This window comes from Vulpes vulpes, chromosome 12 (assembly GCF_048418805.1).
Source record: "Vulpes vulpes isolate BD-2025 chromosome 12, VulVul3, whole genome shotgun sequence".
Lineage (NCBI taxonomy): Eukaryota > Metazoa > Chordata > Mammalia > Carnivora > Canidae > Vulpes > Vulpes vulpes.
The window spans coordinates 99,033,993-99,049,935 of record NC_132791.1 but is presented as its reverse complement, the minus strand read 5'-3'; the positions used below and the strand labels follow the sequence as shown (position 1 = coordinate 99,049,935).

The 15,943-nt window shown below is 46.9% G+C and overlaps 1 protein-coding gene and 1 long non-coding RNA gene across 2 annotated transcripts in view; one reads left to right on the top strand and one right to left on the bottom strand.

The window, feature by feature from the left end:
• The window catches only part of GMDS (GDP-mannose 4,6-dehydratase), a 576,788-nt gene that overhangs the window by 121,917 nt on the left and 438,928 nt on the right, over positions 1 to 15,943 (bottom strand). The window lies entirely within an intron of this gene.
• LOC140594659 (uncharacterized) lies at positions 178 to 8,035 on the top strand. Its single transcript, XR_011995732.1, has 2 exons — positions 178 to 5,525; positions 6,475 to 8,035. It is a non-coding gene; the product is annotated as an uncharacterized lncRNA (long non-coding RNA).

Sequence of the window (15,943 nt, the reverse complement as noted above, 5' to 3'; positions counted from 1 at the left end):
ACTACCCATGAAAAGCAAGAGTCTAACAATATTCTGCTTTTCTGCCAATTTTTTTTTCCTCCCCAGTACACAATGGTTTATTTACCCCACAACTGGCGAGGTTGGAAGTAGCGTGGAGCCCGGTACAGCCCTACTTCCCCTACAGGAGGCAGGGACTCCAGTTCCCTGAAAGTGAAACAGAAAGTCTACAAAAGGACACAAAACCCTGAAGAGGAAGCTCGGGGATCCTGGCGTGAATCACCGCACGGTCCACACCGGCGACAGAAAGCCAGAAACCCGGCGTCGCCCGACACTGCGGCGGGACCGGGCGGCTCTCCTCCCACCGGCCTCCCTGCAGCGCCCGTCGCCGCCTGCGCCCACCCGGTGCTGAGGGCAACGAGGGCCCCGCTTCGGGGCTCCCGGCGACGAGGGCCTGTCCCAGCGAGCAAAGGCCACGCTCGCAGGCGAGCCGCCAGACGGGCCCTTCGAGTCAAGTGGCGGCTCGCAGACGCAGGAGCTCGCCGGCGAGGAGACAACGGCCACAATGTGCTTATTGAGCACCGAGGGCTCCTGACGCAAGCCTTGGCTGGGGACCATCTGCGCCCCATCCCTTCAGTCTCCAGCTTTCAGAGAAAGAGAGCACCTGGGAGCGGCCTCTACGAGAGACGGACGCTGGCTCCACCGTCCGACCTGCCAGCGCCTGGGTCAGGCCGGGGCTAGACGCCTCGCCCGCACGGGCCGGCGCTCCTCCAGGCAACGTGGCAGGGGCTCCGTCTCGCTGCACCCACTGAGAATACAGCGGTGTTAGCAGCCCTGGACCTGACACCACTTCGAAATGAGACCTTTTTCTTCTCTGAGACGCTAGTAACGTCGGTAGCTGTTTTGCAGGCAGCGCCCTCGATGCAAGGAGCAGCTGCTGAGCGTGGATCCAAGAAGCTGGTAACTTCAAGCACTAAGGCGTCCGCAGGCGGAATGTTCAGGATGCCTTGGCTGCTCTGGAAGAGAAGCAGATCCGCAGCCCCATTTCTACTAAATTCCTTCTAAGATCATAGAAGGATGAACGCAAGTGGGTGAGGGTGACCAGTGCCGTCAGAGCTTCAGGCCGTATTCTAAGATGTTGCCCACCGTGGGCCATCGGGTCATCCACGGATGTGACAATAAAATAAGGAGTCCTTTGCCGTTAGGCCAGATCCAACATTCAGGGCGTGTCTTCTGGAATAAATCCTCTTGAACAAAATTTTAAAAGAACAAATTTAGTGCAAAGTCCAGGGAGAGGACCATGTAGTAGTAAGTGGGCTGAAGAATCAGCGAATTAAGTCTTTAAGAAAGACAATCAGTAAAGCAATTCTCCAAGGGCACGGAGATAAATTCCCAGTGTCTCCCCACAAGTAAACCAGCTGCCAAGTGATAAATCCTCTAGTCCCAGGGCACTATCCTCACTATCTGCTTAGGCCTCCAGAAGCATGTGTCCACAGACATTAAAGAGCTTGGTCAGGGAGAGAATGTACATGCTTGGCTGTCGTGACAGTTACACAATTGTTCCTGCCTTTCTTTTTCCTTTCAAATAGATTGCCTATGTGTGACGGACTCCAGAACAAACAGGGACGGGGGAAAAAAAATCAAGTGTTGTATTTCTATCAGTGAAACGGACTGCAGGTTTACCCGGGAGGGAACATCCCAGCCATCCTGCTGGCCGGATGACCCATAAAGCAGTGAGAACCAGTTTCTCAGTTTGCATGACTCACTCTTGTCTCCAACTCAATATCAGATTGGTTTAAAACTTTGCTGGCACCATTGAGAAGAAAGGACAAGTTACTGGATGTTTGCTAGTAATGGTGAACGCCCCCCCCCCCCGCCCGCCTGGGGGGCACAGATGTCCCGTCAGGTTGGAAGAAAGCAGCACCACCTGCTGAAACTCCCGTCCACTGTAGCTGAGACAGCCGCTCCTCCCCAGCACCCCACCTGCCAGTCTGGAGGGTCGTAGGAGAACAGAACCGGGCATCACAGAACCGCCTGCTTCTCAGCGGATTCAGCTCCTCATGGAGCCACTAGAGGTGGAGGTTAAGACCGAAGGAGCCAAGGAAAGAAAAGTATTTTCTGTTTTTTTTTTTTTTTTAAATGATCTTATTCCCAGCAGTAAACAGTGCTGCGATCTTAGGAGCTTTTCCTATGAGCACCTGGGTACTTTCATACAAGATAGGAGACAATTCTTTAGAACTGGGGCTGTGGTGTGAGACTGAATACCAAACACACCCTGGAAATGAAGCCCTGGAGCTGGATGTGGGAGCTGCGAGGATCCAACGGCAAGAGATGAAGGCTGTATGTTTATTCGCCTTTGCAAATGAACTGTTTTTACAGGAAAATAGGCAGTCATAAGGACAGTCTTAATATTATGTAGTGAAAAGAACTCGGACAGAAGTCCTAAGACTCTGGGCTTGTCACTTGAGGTCAGCCACTTATTTCACTCTTGATTTTCTTACACAGGTTATGGGGTTTTGGGTATCCCATTAGATAATCTATTGAAAGCACTTTGTGATCTACTGAATGTTATTGCTGTTACAAACGATAATATTATTGGAGAAAATTCCTGGGTTAATGCCTAAGAGATCAGTGTTCCATAACGATCACTGAGATATGATGTGATAATTCCATTGACTGTTATTATACTTAAAACACAGCATTTTTCAGTGAACTAATTCTTTAAAAAAAAATGTGTTTCAGAACGGAATCTGGGGTTTCAACATTTCCATTCTTAAGAATTTCTGATTCCTTGCCCAAAATAGGTCAGTTATATTCAAGTTCTGAAAGAGCACGAAAATCCTGGCCACTTGTATATTTGTCTTATATGCGGGTTTCTGCTATTTCAGGAAAGTAGATCTGTATTATACATACAGGTAGATGTTTTAGATGGGCTTTAAGTATTTTTTTTCGGAATAGTTAGCTTCATTGATTGTTGTTGTGTAGTGTTCTTTTGTTCAAGTGTTCCTAAATAGTACACAGTTGTTGACAGAGGTTTTTTTTTTCCAATATGATTCTCAATGGAGAAGAGAAACCCATTAGTAGAGCCTGAATGGAGGAGTGATCAGAAGACTGAAATAAATGAAATCTTTAAAGGAACAAAATAAGACCTTTTAAAAGGGATCAGTTAACTGGAGATAGTGCTTTCTGGAACTGGGTTCTAAGTTAAGCATAATAACAGGTCTAATGCCACTTTTTATTTAACACCATTTCCCTAATTATCTTGGTCTAAGTGTTTCCAAACTTCATGGTTTATTTTGGCCTCGGGAGCGGCTACCTCGGCGGCCTGTCTTCCCCACGCGGGGGACGGTGGCAACATGAAGGTTAGGGGGAACGCGACCCTGAACAGGCAGCAGGAAGGCCGTGGCCTGGGAGGCTGTTGCGGACAGGTAAAGGGCTGTGGGGGGCAATGACCCGCAGGAGGAGGAGCGGCCCGTGGAAAGCCTCCGCGCCCCTCCTTCTGGTGGGGATCCTCAGGTGAGCTCCCTCCGTTCCTTACAAACGGCAGTTGCTTCCTGGTCTGATTTCACAGATGGGGAAAAGTGAGCCTCGCTGGGGGGCACGGGTCATGCGGTGGCAGGAGCAGGAACAGAAGGCAGGTGTCTGGGGCCCGGGCCAGTTTCCCATGCAACGCACCTCGTCCAGATGCAGCCGCAGCCGGGCCAGGTTTGCAGGGCCTGGGGCGCATGGCTCGGCCAGGCAGGGGGCCACAGCCTGTCCCTATCCCCATCCCATCCCCATCCCATCCCCGGCCCAGTCCCCGTCCTTGGCCCATCCCCATCCCGTCCCCAGCCCTGTCCCAACCCCATCCCCACACCAGCTCAGCAGTGGGGACCTGGGCCCAAGCTGGGGGCAGCCGTGGGAGCGCCCCGGGCAGGGGGTCGGCGGCCCTGCATGGGTCCCCAGCGCCTTGACACCTTCGAGTTGGTGAATCATCATCATCATCATCATCATCATCATCATCATCATCATTAGAACAGAGACACCGGGACGGCGGGGGCGCGGCAGGTGCAAGCTGACCCCGGGGCCTCGGACAGCGCTGCCCGGCCTCCGGAGACCAGGAACCTGTCCCCGCGGGCCCTGGCCACGACACGCCAAGCCTTGCGGGCCCGCAGCCCCTGAGGCCACCGCGCCGGGAACAAAGGGCGGGGAGCCTGCTGAGAACAGTGCAGAAACGGGCACACTTCTCTGCCAGCATTTATCACGCACGTGGTCAGGAGGAAGCGCCTGGCGGACGGGCCATCTAATTGGAAGGCCGGCTCGGGTCCCGCGGGGCGTGGGCCAGGCCCCCGGTCGGCGGCTCCTTACAGGGGTCGTGGATCTGAGATGCTAAACACTGGGAGTCACATTAAAAAAATGAAAACAACAAAACCCTCTCAAATTTTAACTGTCAGCTTCAACAGTGCGACATGTCACCGGGACCAAGGGCGCCCCAGAGAGGAGGGCCGAGCGCCCCGGGGCGGCGGATGCTCCCGGAGGGAGGGATCTGACCCCAGGGCTCCCCTGGCACATCCACCGCAGGGCGCACAGGGCGCACCGGACTTCGTTCGGTTTATCAGAAAACACGGCTCTCCCGGAAAACAGACTGAAGCTATCGCTCCTTGGTTAGTTGTTTACAATCTAGAAGCCACATTTAAGAAATGTTTTCCTACTTTTCTGAAATTCTTCCTATAGGGAATATAAACCACAAAGAGAATACAGTTTTAAAACCGGAACGTACTTTCCAAGCCCCTTTCGCCCCAAATTTCATTAAATGCACAAGAGAAAACCCCCCTTTGTAAAACAGCTAATATGATTACGGAATAATCAGTTGCAGAGGCCGTGCGGTGCGTAAGGACCACCGCCACCCGGGCCAGAGCGCGCTCGGCAGGAACCAGGGAACTCCGCGTTTGGAAAGTAAAAATACCAGCTTATCTAAAGTACATTTGGGGTTAAGAAAAAAAGGGGGAAAAAGGCAAGAGGACGCGCCAAGCAGAACTCCGCGGCCTGCAGCGCGGCCCAGGCACCCTTTGGAGCGGCTCCCCGCGAGGGCCCGGCCGCCACCTCCCTGGGGCCCCGACGCCCCGACGGCCCTGGAGTCAGGCCCGAGGGGCTGAGAGAGACGTCAAGCAAGTGCTGAAAAGGTGCCTCGAGGATTTGCCAGCGGAGTCTGGGCGAGTTTCTCTGCAGATTCTCTGGGGGCTGCTGCTTTCCAATTTCTCAGGAATGTTTAATTCTCCTCATCCCTTCCCCGAATCCCTCTCTGGAGAGGTCAGGGAAGCCTGTGACATCCCCGGAGGGCACTGCCTGACTAAATTAGCATGAGATAACTCTGGACTCTCTTCCAAACATGAAAATACAAGGGAGAGAATTTCATTAAAAGCAGAAGACTAGGTGATCCAAGTTAATCCCCGCCCTAAGCCGCTGTAGACATGCTCAGTGTTTGTGTTCGACTCTCCTCTCGGCGACAGGGTTCACCGGCTCCACTGCCAGCGACGCGAAGGGCCCAACCTGACCTCAGCTGACCAAATCTCTGTTGCATAATAAAGGTAAAATGTGGGTTTGCTGGTGTTAAAACGTGTATTGAGCCTGTTTGTGTGTTACTATATGAAGCAGTGAGATCCCAAGGCCAAAAATAAACAGTTCCGTATTTCGGTCTTTAAATATCTTTTAAATTAGGAAACAGGAAGCTTTAATAGGTAACATGAGTCATTAACCATATGTAGGTGTGTAAACATGGGAATATCTAATGTCAATTCAGTAAGGCCTTATAATGTCATAGGGACATGCTTTCTATTATATCCACAAATATTTGAAAGAACACATTGTAAATATTTAGAATGACGGTACAATTAATAAGATCTGTTCAAAAAGTGCAAGGGCAACCATTTTATCATTTGCCTCTAAAATATTTAATTAGGAGAATAGCTCTAAAAAGAGGTATCAGTGCAGCCCGTTTATGAAATAGGACCAACACATGATCCAAGAATTCAGACTTGGATGCACATCGCAGAGCTCTTCTGCTTCAACCAAGGAAGTACGACGTTTACGGATTCTTTGATGAATAAGTGTTTCTTGTTCGCTATTACACCGTAACGTATATTGTTTTGCTTTGATTTAAAAAATCTTTCGTGTCTTTTGAATACCCACAGTTTATTCATCTGTTGACATTTTGCACACTAAAAGTTACGCCGTGCGCTTGAAAACACTCTGTGCGTGCCCTTGTAAACATTTTTAACTTTGGATTCCTTTCCATAGCCCTTGACCACTGTAAGAGATACAGAGAGATAATATTGCCCTGGATGAGGGACAATGGCCTACTTTGTCGGATTATACTACTTTCTACTACAGACAGCAAAGTACTCAGTGATAAAAATTGTTTGCTAGTCTCTTATACTTTGCATTAGGTTATCTGCCGATGTAACTCGTTCCTAGGAAAGTCCTCTATTTTGAGGACTAATGATTCTGTGTAACATGCCCCTTATTACTTCACTACAGCCTCACAACAATGACTGACGCCAACTGAATACGTAGCGGATGATGGCCAATCCGTCCTATATTTATGGAGACAGAGGCACTCTACCCTTAAGAAGCACCCACAGCAACAGAAGATATGTAATGTCTTCCGAGAAAATAAAGATCTCGAGAGTCAAAAGTTGGGTTTGGAAACTCTCTCAAAGCTGAGGGGGAGGGGCATTTCTTTATTTCCTCTTTTTTTTTTCTTTTTAAGCCTGTGTTTAGTCACTTCTCAGCTGAAATATAAGCCACATTCAGACCGAAGCAATGCACATATGAATACAGGAAACGGTGATGGAATGGACTGGCGTCCTCCCTGCTCTTTTTAAAATCTACCATGGGCATTTTCAGGACGGCTGGTGTGACTCAGTGAAATCTGTGGCCATACAACTGTGCTGTTAATTAGGAAATAGGAAGACTGAAGCCCAAGCTTCAACCTTGCTAGTTTTAAGCTCTAACAAACCAAAATCAATTAACTCAGACATAAAATGTTGACAGCCTTTAAGTCACACAGAGGTTAAATCTAACTTTCTGGTGATTTTGATGTTTTGTTACGAATGCTGGATAAAATCTTAAGAGATTTTGTGGCTATCTGTTTAATTTTTTAAAGCAGTAATTATTAACATGACTCATTATGTGGGTCATGGAATCCTCCAAGAACCGAAAAATAAGATGAATTCCTTCTTCACTGAAAAACCTGCATCTGTGTGAGCCCACGCATGGGCACATTTTTTTGCCTGAGCTTTTAGGAGATTCACATATATTCCCTAAAGACCATCTCTGGACCCTGGGTTAGAAAACACTACAATTTCCACTGATCCTTTGTTCATAAAGGTCAGATTTTAGGCATTGCACTGTGAGCTGTGTGGGAGATCAAGAAATACAGCGTATAGTCCTTGCTGCGGAGAAGAGGACCATGAAGTAGATACAGGTGAAGCTGTAGACACTGTCAATACAACTGCTTGAAAGCATTCCTAGGATGGCAGTTTCCTCGTTTGTGATCTGGAGTCCTGTGACAGGGACCCCAGCACCGGGAGGGAGACAAAAGGAGTGAACAGTGCTTTCTTTGTAAGTGGCAAACCACTGTGCAAATGTTAGTTGTTGGTTTTATGAAGTCAAACTTGCCTTCCTGTTCTGAAAGCCAACCACTGAGTAGTAAAGCAAAAACCCCTACCAGGAAAGTAGAAGTGAAAAGGAGGAGAATTAATCAGAAGCATCCATAATGGTCTTCTTAATGAGGGCAGAAGGTCATTCGGCGGAAAGCATCCAATCAACTGTTCTGAAAGGATTTTTTGAAATGATGATTCTTTAGGGGCACCTGGGTGGCTCAGTGAGTTAGGTGTCTGCCTTCGGCTCAGGTCATGATCCCGGAGTCCAGGGATCAAGTCCCACATTGGGCTCCCTGCTCAGCAGGGAGTCTCCTTCTCCCTCACCCCTCTTGTGCCTTCTCTTACTCTCCAAGTCTTTTAAAAAATAGAATAAAATGATGATTCTTTAAAAAAAAATATAAAGCTGCCAACATAATAAATAAAGAAGCATCTGTCAGGCTGTGTATAATAGCAAAGGGCTCTGACTTACTTAATGCATTCTTCATTTGGTCCATAAGACACATAAATAAAATCAGCTAAAATTAAATAAATATTATAAGTAAAAGATATATAAGATATACTCACTTTTGAAATTCACTTATTTCTCATACATTATATGCTAAAACACCTGTGCCTCCTCTGGCTCTCAAACTTGTATTCTTCTGAAGCTAACATAGCTAAGCTTGAAAATATGATTAACCTGGAGCGTGTCAGCTGCAGGACAGTCAGACAAACCATATTCACTTTCAACTGAAGCCCGCTGAGGATGGCTTTGATGGTGGCTTCTTGTGTCTTCCCTTCCTCTTAGGACACAGCGAGAAGCCACGAGGAAAGCCTGGGCATTGGACAGACCCTATGTGGAATCCCAGCTCTGTTACTTAATGTCTAGGAGGCTGGGCAAGTCACTGCAACTGTAAAAGAAGAGTAACAGTGCCTCTTGTGAGGGCTTCAAAAAAAGTAAATTGGAAAATGAATGTAAAGTGTCTATAACAATGGCCGGTACATAGTAATAGATCAATAAAATGGTTGCTACCATTAATTACCCAGTTCCAATCCCACAGTTTTAGAGCACTACATGTTTCCTAAAACACCCGGCTCCCAGGGGCGCCCCCCGACCCCCAGAGCAACAAACTTAGAACTAAATAAGCACGTGTTATTGTTTCACTCTTACCCCTGAGAAAACCATGGATGAGATCCGTTAATTGATTTGCAAAGTCCCACAGTGGTAGAAGAAGTGGTCCAGTTGAAAACTGACAGTTTTATAACATCTGATATGTCCAGCCAGGAGAACATCCTTTGTTACCAGCATCTATGGGTACAGCGGGGGTAGTTGAGCCCAGCTCTATTCATATCATAAATACTCAACAGAAGGAAAAAGAGAGGAGCTCTCTGGGAAGCGTGAACAAATAATATGGAGACGATCAGTCTCAAGAGAAACTTAAGAGCGTAGGAAAGACAAGGGAGATGAGGCAAAGAGGTTTTTGCTGGCTTCTAAAAGCAACAGCAAGAACAGCCGTGCAAGCAGAAACCTGCACTTATTGAGGTTTACATTTGGACAGACTAGGAGAATGATATTCATGACAACAGCACAACAGTGCGTCAAGGTACACACTGCCCTTTTGTAATCTCCAGAATCTCATGCTATTTTCACTTAACTGCTACAAGGAAAATAAAGCAGGAGACCAAAATCAAAACCCAATGTGCACTCTCTGTCTTTTAAATTCCTGAGGATGGGGCAAGGAAGGAATATGCTAAGGAAAAAGAGAAACGTGTTCTTTATGATTGAGAAGCACTTGTACAGTTCATCCCTGAACAACGCATGGGCTGGGGATGCTGACCAACCATCCAGGTGAAAATCGGCACGGAGCTCTGGACTCCCTGAAAACTTAACTACGCACGGCCTGCTGTCGAGCAGAAGCCTTGCTGGTAACACAGACAGTGAACACATACTCCTTTGCCACCTATATTCTACACTGTATTCCTGCAACAGAGTAAGCTACAGGAGATGTTAGGAAAAGCACAAGGAAAATACACTTACAGCATGGTACTACAGCGAAGAAAGTCTGTGTGTAAAGTGGACCCACACAGTCCAAGTCCGTGCTGCTCGAGGGTCAACAGTACTTACTTGCACCCAGCCATTTCACAAAAGGGTTATGGGTGTCCCAGGACCCAGTAATCAGAGTTGTACAAATGAAAAGAGAGGGCTGCCACCGGGACGGGCACGTGTGGCGTCAGAGGAAAATCTGAGTGTACGTGGTATAACAGAAGAGAGCAATCCACTTTGAAAGAGGCCGGCTATCAGCTAAGACCTAGCGGTAAGCAGTTCCAACTGCTACTGGATGGCCTGGCCCAGTTCTCAATTAGTAATGTCCACCTAACATGCGAGTTCTACGCGGTCCCTTTCTCTTGAGACAATGTGGAGAAGAAACTCTATTGAAGTAGTCGTATCTTATTCCAAGAATGAGTTAATCAGACTGTAGTCTTCTTGGAAAGAATAGAGGAGATTTTAACATAAAAGGGTTCAGCTTGTTTTAAAAAAAAAATATCAAATCCATTAACAGTTTATGAGTATCTTTGAGTTCAAATATTTACTATTGGGTCAAAAGTTCAAATCGCTACACATGATACACTTTTGAAAAAACAGATTGGTTGAATTTTGGACTAGTCGTTCAAACTTAAAGCACGGAGATGACTATAACTATTTAAAATCAATATTGGAATAACATATAAAAATTAAAGAAAGTCATGAACGAAGGCCATGACCATTGTTTTTCCTTGCAGAATTCCCAAAGAGTACTGAATATGCTGGCGACAAGGCCTTATAAATAAATGAATTAAAAACATAAGAATTCTAGTTCCCTCTCCTCTCCTCTTAGCTACACTGTTAATATAAATATAGCTGCAGAATAAAGGATAGTATATTATCTGGTGTGGAGAGATATACTGTCTTCTTAATTCACTTGTGCCTCATCACTCCTGTGTCACAGGGTTTAGCCTCCCCCTCTTGTGGAAATAACATCCTTGTACAGCATCTATCATGCGGTCTTTCTGCATACATGGAGGATACACAGAGTAATGAGTTGATATGAGATATGGAGTAGATCCCATAAGTAAGAGAGGCAGGCTCTCGGATGAATTACGAGGGTTATTCCTTCACAGCTGCAGATAGTTTTCATATTTTGTAAAACAAAACATGATGCAATCTCTCACTAGGCTATTAAAGTGGATTAGGGCCCATCAGCATCCCCAAATGATGACTGTGCGTAAATGTGCAGACACAGACAAACACAGGCATAAACACATACTCCGTCCTGTCTCACCAAAAATCTAGGAAAGATGTTTCAAGCTATGGCTCACATTGAAAACACATGTGTGCAAGTTATACTTCGGAAAAGCATGGTAACTCGCGTCAGGGTAGAAGTTACTTGACCCAGACTAAAAAAGGAATAGCTTCCAAAGTTTTATTTTGTGCTTATAAACAAATTTTCATATTTAATTACTTCAGTAATCCTTACCAGCTACTCTGATTGAATCATGCATTTTATAATGTTAGAGTATCACAAGACCTTAGATGACCTTAGATTAAGAAAAGGGAACTGAGTTTCAGAGAGTTGAAGGTGGAGCCAGAACAGACTAAGGAAAAATTTCTTTCGGACCCGGCACATAATTAATTGCCCATTCCAGCGGCAAGGGGGCAGGGGAGGGTACTGGGGATTTCCAAGGTGAGGCCACTTGACAGCCTCTTGTCCTTGGCCTCCTCCAAAGGAACAGATCTGTTAGAGGAAACTAGTTAATTGAAGTCCATAACGTCTAATGTGATTATTAAAAATAAATAAATAAAACGACACAGGGATCCAAAAGCAAAAATACCGAGTCTTCGAGAGAAGAGCTGAACTCTGCTAGCAAGCTGATGCCCCAGCTGGAAGTAAGGAGTTTTAGGGGCAGCTGCAGTAAGACCCACGGCTCATCTTTGTGTCTTCATTTTCTTCGGTTGCAACAATGGTCTCATGTCTACCCGTATAGACTTCGGAGATTTTTGAAAGGCCAAGACTACATAAATGTTAATTACGACAATCACTACCACTCCATGGTGTGGCTGCTAGCTCAAAAGGCATCTTTGTGTGCAACAGGAAAAGGTGCCTTTTCCTTTTACTCAGTGGAAAACTTTAATTACAATAAAATGTGGATTGTTACAATATGAAGCTCTACTGCAACCTGCTGGAAAATTATCCTAATGAGTATGCAGATCAAAGCTGTCTATAAGAAGGGCACACATGATGGACTTGAACCTACCATACTTTGAAGCTTCCCTGAGCTAATGTTTGGCCTAAACACATCCCGTCTTTGAAGCCTGCGTGTAGAGAGAAATTCACTGACCGACCTGAAATCCAGGGATGGGGGGAGGCGGAGCCTTGCCAACTATCCGCCCTATTGCCCTGAAGTGAGATGAAGGGGACTGGACCTTTTTTTTCCCTCTCTAGAAACTTATGTTGCTTACAACTCAAAATATTCTTCTCTAAAATACAGAGAAATTATTCTATAATTTTTTAAAATTTTATTATTATTATTATTTTTAAAGATTTTATTTATTTATTCATGAAAGACACACACAGAGAAAGGCAGAGACACAGGCAGAGGGAGAAGCAGGCTCCATGTAGGGATCCCGACGTGGGACTAGATCCCGGGTCTCCAGGACCACGCCCTGGGCTGAAGGCGGCGCTAAACTGCTGGGCCACCTGGGCTGCCCTATATAATTTTTTTTTAAAGCGAGTGATAGGAGGTTGTTTCTATGTGTTGGGTATTTTTTTCATCAGATTTTCTAAAATGAATGTTTATTCTCCTCTGTCTTTATAATAAAAGTTTGTTTTTAAGAAATAAAAGAATAGGACCCAGGAGGTTTTGGGGGTTTTATGGCCACTATTCTACTGAGCAATATAGCGTATGTTTTGTCACCCGGCCCCCCTTTGCTGAGTGTGGATAGGCACTTGCATTGCTACAATCCTGGAATCGCATGGGCAGCTGGTAAATCTGCTAGGTTCAGGGAGTCAGTACCTCCATCAGTCCGTGCCCTGAAAACCATGCATAATCTGGAATTGACAACACAACATGGTTAGGAAGATACTGACTTTTCTTAACCAGTCATGGGAGGACAGAGAATAAATACCATTTCTCTATTTCCTTTGAGTCATGGGAGAGCTATTGCCTTCCTTTTAAACTGATTATGCTAAACTACATAGATTTCCATTTAAATCTAAGGTATTTCTGTTGTTACAAAGCCTTACATCCCACACAGCATTTGAGGAATCTTAGATCCTTGACACTCAAAGAATAATCTGTGTATTAGCAGCAACTGGCATCACCTGCAAGTCAAACATATGGAATCTCAGTTTCTACCCCAGACTTCCTGGATCAAAATCCACATTTAACCAAATCCCCGAAGCATGCTTTAGCTCTTTTCTATCTGGGCACTCAACTGCCTACCCCCAGAACCTGTTAACACAGGAAATGATCAAATATAAGGGTGAAGATTGACACTCTTCTCCATCAACATCTGCAAAGTCATGGGGGACATGGCCCGAGGCTCATCAACCAAGGAAGCGACAACATGGAACATTTGTAGGTGGCCATCTGACAAAGGGTCACAGATGATAGGTGTCAGACAGTCACTAGTGTGAAAACAAATGGTTTAGACCCAAATTCTAGTCACCTCTTACTCTGGATAATCTGGCATAATAATAAAGCCCACGATGGACACCTTCCATGTGCCGGGCACCATACAGGCACTTCACATATGCACTGATGCTCGCAGTGCCAGCTAATAGTTTGTATCGCTCCCATTTGATGGCAGAAGAAATGGAGATCGGATGCATTATTGTGCGAACATCATACACCTCGTCATTAGCCTGGGAATTTGTCTACTGTCTGCCCGCTTCAAAGGCAATTCTCTTTCCACTACTCTACACTGCAGCCTTGAAGTTCACGGGAAACACGTGAAACTTAAAAAAAAATTTTTGATGTGGCAATTCTAATAAGAAGTCGGGTTTGCATTTCTAAGTTCAAATGTACAGCTGAAGGCTGAGTCATCTTGTTCTGTGAAATTTAAAAACATATATACACACACACGTACAAGTACACCTCTGCACACATACCCGTGTGTACACAGACACGCACAGAGACACACGCACATACATGCCTGTAAATATACACACACGTCTGCTCCACCTGGGAGACCCTGCTCCGCGAGTGCGTGTTACGCCGTCAGTCTTAGGAGAGTTTGCTACCATCAGAATCCCGTAGTACTTCTAGGAAAGAGGGGAACGTTGTGCAAGTCTCTGCTCCTGAAATGCAGTAATACGCACTCAGCAGCCATGTGTGGAGGAAAGAGAGGAGCTCAGCTAGATGTTCTCTGGACAAAATTCACACTTGTAGAACACATTTTCTTTGGTGGGTGAAGAAGGGACAGCAAGAAGGTATAAAATGCCTTCCTCGTTTTAAAACGCAAACTGTTCTCTTCAGACTACTCACTGTGAATAATGAACCAGGGAATTAAAAGCTTTAAACCTGTTAAAGAAGCAATATTAAGTTTGGAATAAATATAGCTGAAATAATCCAGGCAGTTTTATGACCTTACACCCCAAATAAAGGTGAAATGCTGAATTCTTTCCCTAGAAATAGTGGTAAACACAGCTAACAGATGGAAGAGCTGAATGGAAATTTCAATAAAGAGGGCCACAAAGAAGCATTTGTAAGCTCAGGGGTGCATGCTTTAAAAAAAAACGCTGAAAAATGGAACTTTGTTTTATTTTGATAGAGTGCCAAAACAGTACTGCATTCCTTAAAGAGCTGAATAAAGGATCGAGTTAGACTGGCCTTCTCAACACCTCTCGAAAAGCCCCCTTGGGTCTCATTTTGCTGGGATGACTATTTATATGACAGGTAAGGGAATAATTTTGCTGGATTCAGTTACACTTGGGCCCCTGTGACCCCTGGGTCAAAAGAGCAAAGGCAAAAGTGACAATGTAGATAATTGCCTGTTTAGGATAATGGAATACTGATTGAAGTCAATGATTATAACACCTGAAAGATAAATGAGCTGATGTTAAAGGTTCAGTGGAGATAGCAGACAAGTGGAACAGCAGGCACGCACGAGGGGCGGCCCCGAGCTGTGGAATTCCAGGGGAGGGGCCGGTTTCCTGACCTGGAACCTCCTGCAGCCTGGAGAGTTCCAGCATCTGAGATGGGCCAGTTGGTGAAACACGCCGTCCAACGGAGGGGAGCCCGGAGCCCCAGACCGCGGGATTAGAGTAACATTAGTGGACGTGGCCCTCCAGGAGTTCTCATTGTGGCCTCTGGAGGCTGAGATTCGCCCCAAATCCATTATTTCTGTCTGTCACTGGAGGGAACTTTCCCTTCCTGCCAGCCAGGAAAGAGCCTGCTGACGTCCGCAGGTCAGACCTCCAAGCCCGGCACGGCGGCGGCGGCCGAGTGGGGGGCCAGCAGTCCTGCTCCACTGGCACGACCTGGCCCCTTCGCTTCTCCCTCCCTCTCTCTCTTTCTTTTTCTGAGAATGTTTGTCTGCCTCCCCCCCCTCCACCTCACCCCCGCCGCAGGGCTCCTCCGTCACCTTGCAGAGGCTGGCCCACCCTCCGGGCTCTTCCCGGGACCAGGCCTGTCCAGGGGCTCAAGCAACAAACAGAACCAAAGAGCAAAAACACTCCACTCCTTTTCCACTCCAGGCCAGAGGTGGGTGGCCACAGGCCAGGTGCCCCTGCAGGCGGGCCGGGGGCCGGGGGTTAGGGGTCCAGGGTGCCTGGGGGTGTCTGGGGCTCAGAGGTCCGGGGTGTTTGGGGGGCCAGGTTTCTGGGGGCTCTGGGGGGTCCCGGGCTCTGGGGTCCGGGGGGCCTTCACTGGCAGGTCTGCCTTGTGGTTGACGCCAGGAGCTTCTCTGTCGCAGAGTCCAGACGCTGCCTGGAGGGAGACCTCAGAGATGGGGCTCTCCTTCCCCTCCAGGCCCAAGGCTGTCCCCCTGACCTGGCCCTGGCAACGGTCTCCTGACCAAAGCCTCCGGGGCTGGACGTTTCCCCTTTGCTTCCAGCCGGACCCACTGAGGCCCACAGTCATTTACCTGGTGGGTGCAGGGCCTGAATTCCACCCAGACTTTCTGCCTCCAAATCCTCTTCAAAAGTGACTCAAGGGCCATGAGTGACTTGAGAAGCTTCTAGAGACCGTGACTGTGGAAGGAAACTTTCTGACCCAGCCTCCGATTTTCCAGTGAGAGACCCTGCCTCTGACCCCTGTGGAGACATCCGTCTTCTTCTTGATGAGTGCATGTCTGTGTAAATAGGAATGTCCTTGGACAGGAA